Source organism: Moschus berezovskii, chromosome 7 (assembly GCF_049115385.1).
Source record: "Moschus berezovskii isolate FMDL1 chromosome 7, NW_MosBer_1.0, whole genome shotgun sequence".
Classification (NCBI taxonomy): domain Eukaryota; kingdom Metazoa; phylum Chordata; class Mammalia; order Artiodactyla; family Moschidae; genus Moschus; species Moschus berezovskii.
Genome location: NC_142466.1, coordinates 82,585,383 through 82,593,428, shown reverse-complemented (window position 1 = coordinate 82,593,428; position 8,046 = coordinate 82,585,383). Strand labels below are relative to the sequence as shown.

Genomic DNA, 8,046 nt, shown 5'->3' with positions numbered 1-8,046 from the left:
GGAGCTCAGAAGAGTTGAAGTAGAGACTGGGGAAACTGCGGTTGTGTGGACAGAGCTGGGGCAGAGGAAGGGGAAAGGAAGGGCCAGCAAGCAGGGTCCTGGTGAGGTGGAATGGGCCTTTCACGAGGTTTGGCTGACGAGGGGCACAAGGTCAGGGGACACTGGAAACACCCCAGATGTCCATCAACAGGGGACACACTTACATTGCAGTCCAGTCACATAGGGCAGAATACAATACATCAGTGAAAAGTAAGGCACAAGAGCAACCTGTAATGACACGGAGAAAGTGTGCAGGCACAAAGAGTGATGTCGTACTGCTACTGCTGCTAAGTCACTTCAGTCGTGTCCGACTCTGTGTGACCCCATAGATGGAAGCCCACCAGGCTCCCCTGTCCCATTCTACCATTAAAAACAAACAGCAATATATTCTCTGGGTGTACATACGTGAAAAAACTCCCAGGTTTGATCCCTGGGTTGGGAAGATCCACTGGAGAAGGGAATGGCAACCCACTCCAGTGTTCTTGCCTGGAGAATCCCATGAACAGAGGAGCCTGGTGGGCCCCTGGTGAGTCCATGGGGTCTCAAAGAGTCAGACACAACTGAGTGACTGAGCATGCACGCATGTGATGAAACTACTTTTTTAAAAAAGAAAGGGACTTTCCTGGTGGGCCGATGGTTGAGAATCCACCTGCCAATGCAGAGAACATGGGTTCAATCCCTGGTTCAAGAAGATTCCAAATGCTGTGGGGCAACTAAGCCCGTAGGCAGGCGCAGCTACTGAAGCCTGAGCGCCCTAAAGCCCAAGCTCCGCAACAAGAGAACCCATCGCAAAGAGAAGCCCGCACACTGCAACTAGAGAGTAGTCCTGCTCACCGCAACTGTAGAATGCCTACACGCAGCCACGAAGATCCAGCACAGCCAAAAATTAAAAAAAAGTAAACTCCTTGAGAGAAGGGACCAACTTTTCACTAAAAAAAAGGAATACTTCCTTCATGGAGACAGAGACAGTGCTAAGATGGGGAGGAGCATGGGATTAGGGTAACCTAGCAATGATTTTCCAGTTCTGGGGTTGGGGTAAATTTGGGGGTTCCTTATGTGATCGTGCTTATACAACTGTGATACGAATTCATTCAAAGGTATCATTTATTTTAAAAGATGAAGAAGAAATAGCAATAGCATGAGTACAGGTGATGGGAAGAGTGCCAGGTATGGGGCTCACTGAGATTAGCGGGCTGGGGGCACAGGGTGGAGGAGAGACATGAATGAGTCTGACATCCCACGTGGGAGGAACCGAGCCAGGCCTGGGAGCATCCAGGGAGGGGCCCGCAGCTGGAAGTGCCAGTCAGCTGCCTCCCTCTGTGACCCTGGACCCAATTCTTCCCCTCTCAGCCTCGGCGAGTCGGGGAACACAAAGTGGGTGGCCACTTTCTTCCCTGGTGTTCCTTCCAGAGCAGTGTGACCCTAAGGCCTCAGTCATAGATGAGAAGGGCATATACAGACCCTCCTCTGTCCCCACTGACCACTACAGCCTTCTGGCATCCTCATGTGCCCGGGAGGTGGCTTTGGAGGCAGGCCAGCCAGGGGGTCCACCCAGAACCCCTCCAGCTGTCTGAAGCTATGCCTCAGACCTATACTCAGCCCACTGCCTGGAACCTCCTGCTGATGCTGAGCCCAGTGTCAGGCTCAGGTGACCTGGTCAGGTCAGAGCTCTTCTGGGCACATGGCACAGACCCTTTGTTCTCTTGGCAGAGAATCAGACACCATCCTAGAGCTAAGGATATAAGCATTTAAAAAGTCTTTGTTCTCCTGGAGCCGATATTCTGTGCAAAACGTGTGTTTGTGATACATGCTAAGCAGGAAAAGCAGAAAAGGAGGATAGGAAGTGTGTGTGGGTGTGAAGACTGGAGGTAATGGGTCAAGACTTGAAGATGGTGAAGGAGTGAGCCATGCGGACATGCTGGGGAAGAGCACGCCAGGCTGAGGGAATAGCCAGTGCAATGGTCTGAAGGTTCGAGCACGGAAGGACCTTTGCTGGAATGGCAAGAGTTGGGGAGCAGCAGAAGACAAGGTCAGAGAAGTGAGTGGGGAGGGTGAATTGAGCCCATGCCTGGAGAGAGGTGAGGCCAAGGCTTGGGCCAGAGGTGAGGGAGGACTCTGGAGGAGAGAGGCAGGTGACACGGCAGGAGGGAAATATGGAAGGGAGGGAAGGAGGGAAGCAGGAAGATGTGATGGGGCAGGTGTCATGGTGCCTTATCCCGGCTCTTGGCTTTGCTCACACACAGCCCCTCCTGTAAGCACTCCCTGGCTGGACTCCTGAGGGACATCTGTTCAGCTCTGGGAGTCAGGCTGGGATGTGAGCTATAGGAACCCTAGCTCCTCTCCCATTCTTCTAGTCTCAGGCTGGCATGGACTGGCTGTGTGACCCACACAGGACCCTTCCCTGCTCCGGGCCTCAGCTTCTCTATCTGTTTAGTGAGGCTGCGACCTGTTGGCATCTGGGGAGCCTACCTGCTCTGACTTCTTGCAGCACTTCAAAACTTCATATCACAACCCCATTACTGCCCCCTGCCTCAGGCTGGCTGAGGCTCTGTTTGAGATGGGGGCAGGGATGGGACAAGAAGGAACCCCTCCAACGCTGTCAGCTCCAGGACAAGCTTCTCCAGGGCTTTGCCAATGAAGGTCTGGTCCTCAGCTTGATGGTCCTGGCTTTGGGAAGAGGCTCTTCTTACTCCTTGCCCGGCCTGCCGCTCTCCCACTCGCACTCAGGTGGCACCTCGGTCTGCCTGGTCTCACTGTCTTCTTCTCAGATGAGGTTCCGCAGACTTGGGAGAGGTGGGAGGAGCCCTCTTGGGCTGGACCTTGGTGCTGGCAACTGCAGAGAGAGAAGGCTGTGGCTACACAGCCTGCCCTGGCTCTGTACTCACCCTTGTACTGAACCCAGAGCAGGTCTAGAGATCTGTACCCACCCTCCCGTGTGCAGGACTCATAACTATGGCATCTAAGAACACAGACAATGAGGCCAGCCCTCCTGGTCCAAACAGACGCTCTGCCGCTCACTGGCTGTATGAGCTTGGGTAGGACAGGACGTAACCTCCCAGGCTGCTGGGATGATGGAATGAGCTCAGCCTGGCACGTGGGGAGGGAGCATGCTGTCACCGCTCCAGACTGCCTCGTGGTCCTCATGTCATCACACCCATCTGACACCCAAGGAATCTGGGGCCTGGGGAGGCTGGCTCAGCAAGGGGTACAGAGTAGGGATTCCAGTCCTTTGTTGATATGATCTCCACTGGGTTTTGTCTGGTCTTTGAACTGTGAAATATATTCTGTAGATGTGTGAATAGAACATACAGTTAAGGGCTTCCCTGGTGGCTCAGTGGTAAAGAATCTGCCTGCCAATGCAAGAAACATGGGTTAGATGCCTGATCTGGGAAGATCCCACATGCTGCAGAGGACCTAAGCCTGTGAGCCCCAACTATTGAGTTCCTGTGCTCTGGAGCCCGGGAGCCACAATGAGAAGCATGCCACCACAGCTAGAGAGCAGTCTCCACTCACCGCAACCAGAGAAAAGCCCAAGCAGCAGTGAAGACCCAGAACAGCCAAAAATATAATTATTTTTAAAACACAGTTAAAATAACAGTGAAACACTGAAAAACAAACAAACAAGTACACTCTATATAAGCAAAAAGCCCAAACATTCAAGTGCCCTTACCAAGCTCTAGCAGGTTATTGAAACTCTCTGGGTCTCAGTTTCCTTATCTGCAAAATAGGGGTCATATGGCCCAGAGGAGTGAGGTGTTTTAGGTTTCAGGTTTGCCATAGGCATTGATGGAGCAAGGTTGGGCAGAGTTTACCAGAGTTCATGGGCTCCCCTTGTGTCTGTGTTCAGAAGCCAAGGTGGCAGTGGGTGTGTAAGGGGATGCTCTGGCCCGGGGGTGGGGGATGCCTGAGTGAGTGGTGGAGCTGAGGCTGAGATATACAGTTCAGAGGCAGGCACACCCAGGCACACAGCTGAGGTCATATGTCCAAGGCTGAGCCTTGAGTCCTCCAGGGACCCGACAAAACCCTTGCTGGCTGATAGAGGATTCCTCAGACGGGGGTTCCTGTTGGAAGGATGTGTTCTTGCCATTGCTGCCCCCCACATTCCTCCACGTATGCCCTGGTTCCTCTGGTCCAGGTCAGGGGACATTAACGAGAAGATGAACTCCTAACGGAGGCCCAGCGCCAGGGCAGGGGAGACTGGCTGGTGGAGACACCAAGGGGCAGTCTGGAGGTTGGGTGTGCTGAATTAGAGATACTTGTGGGATATCTAGGGAAAGGCCCAGGCCTGGGCTAGTGAAGGAGCTTTTAAGCCTAGGGAGGCAGTTATGAGCTTGCAGGTGGATGAGGTGGCCCAGGGAAGAGATGGTGGAGCCCCTCCGAAAACAGTGTTTCAGAGATGGCTGAAGGGGTGAAGGCGGCCAAGGTCTGTGATCTCCCCTGACTCCAGGAACCTGAACTCTATGGGGCCTTAGCTGACTTGTGCTTTGGGGTCAGTCCCTTCCCTCAAGCAGTTCAAACAAGTAAGGGCAAATGAGGGAAGCCCATATCCTCCTGGGCAACGTGGAAAAAATCCCCCAGAGACGCTCACCTTACAGGACTGCCCTGTAGCACTGAGTCACACAGCTTGGGCCCAGCTCTGGCTCTGGCAGTCTCTGCTTCTCGACCGGTCCTCAGCTCCCTGCCCTCCAGATGACAGAGTGCCCAGGGCAAAATCCGTGGACTCTTTCACTTTCCCTCCTAAAATGACCTCACCAGCTTTTAAATACCACTGGATGTCAACAGCTCCCCAAATTAGATCTCCAGCTCAATCCTGTCTCCAGATTTCAGTCTCATGGACAACCGCCTCCTGGTCAGATTTTCCTCTCACAAGCCTGCTCCTCCCAGACTTTTGTATCCTAGTAAAAGGCACATTAAATCTTCCCATTTCTCAGGCCCCAAACTTTGAAGTCATCTCGGCTCCTCCTCTCATACCCCATATCCCATCTGTCCACAGATCCTTTAGGTGTGCTCTGCAAATTGTGTCTAGAATCCAACCACCTCTCAGAGTCCTCGGTTTGAGCCACTGTCACTTGCTCTTGGATTACAGCAGTGGCCTTCTGTTTTCCCAGCCTCTTCTCTGGTTCTGACTCAGTCCTACAGTCTAGTCCCAGGTGCTGCTGCTGCTGCTAAGTCACTTCAGTCGTGTCTGACTCTGTGCGACCCCATAGACGGCAGCCCACCAGGCTCCCCCGTCCCTGGGATTCTCCAGGCAAGAACACTGGAGTGGGTTGCCATTTCCTTCTTCAATGCAGGAAAGTGAAAAGTGAGAGTGAAGTCGCTCAGTCGTGTCTGACTCTTTGCAACCCCATGGACTGCAGCCTACCAGGCCCTCCGTCCATGGGATTTTCTAGGCAAGAGTACTGGAGTGGGTTGCCACTGCCTTCTCCAAGTCCCAGTTGGCCCAGTGGTAAAGAATCCAAATGCCAATGCAGGAAATGCAAGAGACATGGGTTCAATCCCTGGGTCAGGAAGATTCTCCTGGAGTAGGAAATGGCAACCCACTCCAGTACTCTTGTGTGGAAAATTCTATGGACTGAGGAGCCTGGCAGGCTACAGTCCATGGGGGTTGCAAAGAGTTGGACACGACTGAGCGACTATGAACATTCATACATTCTAGTCCCAATACAGCAGCTGGAATGACATTTCCCAGAAATGAACCAGATCTTATCATTCACTCCTCGGCCCTAAGTTTCCAGTGACTTAAAGGCCTCTGCTACTCTCTCCTTTACTCATCCCGCTACTGCCTGGTGGCTTTGCTGTTCCCTTCAAGGTACATGGCATATTTCTACCACTGAGATTTGCCTTGGGTGTTCTCTGTGTGGGAGGGTCTTACTTCAGGTGTTTGAAACATTAGGTATGTTTTTCCTCCTGTGCTTATACTATGTATAGCAATAAGCAGAGAGAAACAGTATATATATATATATATATATATATATATATATATAAACAGTGATTAAAAGATACTGGTTATAAACTCATCTAAAAAGTTTTACTGTTTTCCTGAGGCAAAGTATAAGTAATCCCCTGGCCGCGGTTTGGGGATATACACTGCCCCCTCATGGCCATTGCACGAAAAGGCCTCATCCCAGGATAGTCTCTACACTGGGACATGGTCTAAGCTTCCCCCCCACTTGTCCTTACCTGCTGGGCTGTGCAGCCTCAGGGACTTCAGAATGAGCTGTGTGAACAGCCGCTGCTCTGTTCGTGGAGCCAGGAGACACAGGTTTTGGAGTTAGAGCTAGTAGGAATTTCAGATCTCCAATTCACCGAGTGATCTTGGGCAAGCGACCTAACTTCTCCAACCTTCAGTTTCCTCATAGGTAAAACTGAGAAAACAACGATACACACTTTATGGGGCTTTGAGGAGTAAAAGATACGAGCACAGTGCCTGGTGTATCAAAAGTGCTTGAAAGCTATTAGAAGTGCTCAATAGCTATTAGCAGCTTTCACTTAGAAGCTTCCGCTATTAGAAGTTCTTCGGGCTTCCCTCATAGCACAATTGGTAAAGAATCTGCCTGCAGTGCAGGAGACCCTGGTTCAATTCCTGGGTCGGAAAGATCCCCTGGAGAAGGAAATGGCAATCCACTCCAGTATTCTTTTCTGGAGAATCCCAAGGACATGGGAGCCTGGCAGGCTACAGTCCATGGGGTCACAAGAGTCGGACACGACTTAGCGACTAAACTACTACTACTACTAGAAGTTCTTCACTATCAGAAGAGATTCTTGGGAAAGTGTGGGTAGGTAAAGACTCCTGATTCCCTCACCCATGTGGCAGGAGGTGGTAGTGGTGTAAGGTGCAGGTGACTGAAAACCCCAGCCCTTGCCAGAGCAGCCTCACGATGGCTGTCCCTTCACTCCCTATGCCTGAGACAGTCCCAGGACAGGCTCAAGAGGCTTGACCGTGTTGAGCTGCCACATGACACTTGGAGACCCTCCCTACCTCTCAGACTCTGCCAACCCACTCCCCTCCCAAAGGCCCAGGGCAGTACATAGACAGGAACTACTACTACTCAGCTGACAGGTGGGAAAGTCAGGGCCTGGACACCAGAAGCAAACTGCCCAGGAACAGAGTGGAGGGAGACAATCGGGTCCGGCGGTCCAGCCGAGTTCCCTGCAGGGGGTGTCCCGGGAGGCTGTGCGCGTGAAGCTGGGCTGAGGGCAGGACTCCAGGGGAACTCTGTTTCGGGAAGACAGCTCCTCTGTTTCTGAGGACTTGTCTCCTCTGCTGGCCTAGATTGGGGAACCCCAGGCCTGGATTCCTGTCTTGGTCTGGCACACAGCCCTTGGAGCCCTGTCCCTTCTGGCTGGGTCTTTTCAGACTGGGGTGGGGCTGGCTTGGAGAACCCCCTGGGATATGTGAGTGCTAAAGGCCACGGGAGACACTATGGGACACCTGTGGAACTTTCCCAATGGGTGTGGCAGGGCGTGTGAGGGGACTGAGGAAGGAGGGCAGGTCTGTAAAAGTTCTGGCCTGTCCCTCCTTGCCCCACCAGTTCTGGAAGAGAGGGCAAACTGGCAGGTTTTCCTCAGAAAACAAGGTCTCCAGGTTTCAGGCATGAAGGAATGCTGGTACCACTTGGGAAGGAGCCTCCAAACCTAAACCTCAGGGCCACTGTTTGAGCCTCCCCCACCCCTAGGACTGACATTCCTTCTTCCCCTGGCCTGTCCCCCACTGGCCCGGCCAGGAGCAATCCCAGACCCCGCAATCAGGACTGCTTTCATCTCCATTCTACACACAGCCTCTCACAGCACACCAGATTGGTACCACTGCTGAGTGGAACCAGCCCTGCCAGACAAGCCAGAGGGAATTCCAGAGTTAAGATTTTGGCCTCTGGAAAGCTCTGGTCCCAAGAGTAAACTCCCATTGGAGACTGCAGCTGGAGGGGCAGGAAGATACCACTGGATTCTCAGGAAACAAAAGTGGGGCCCTGATGCCCACAGGCCCCCCACTCCATGTAAGGGGTAGAG

At 52.7% G+C, this 8,046-nt stretch overlaps 1 long non-coding RNA gene across 1 annotated transcript; it reads right to left on the bottom strand.

Moving 5' to 3' along the window:
- Positions 1 to 727: 727 nt before the first annotated feature.
- Positions 728 to 5,441, bottom strand: LOC129556940 (uncharacterized). The gene is made up of 3 exons (XR_008686131.2): positions 4,628 to 5,441; positions 3,710 to 3,756; positions 728 to 2,872 (listed from the first exon to the last, which is right to left on the bottom strand). It is a non-coding gene; the product is annotated as an uncharacterized LOC129556940 (long non-coding RNA).
- Between the last annotated feature and the right edge of the window lie 2,605 nt (positions 5,442 to 8,046).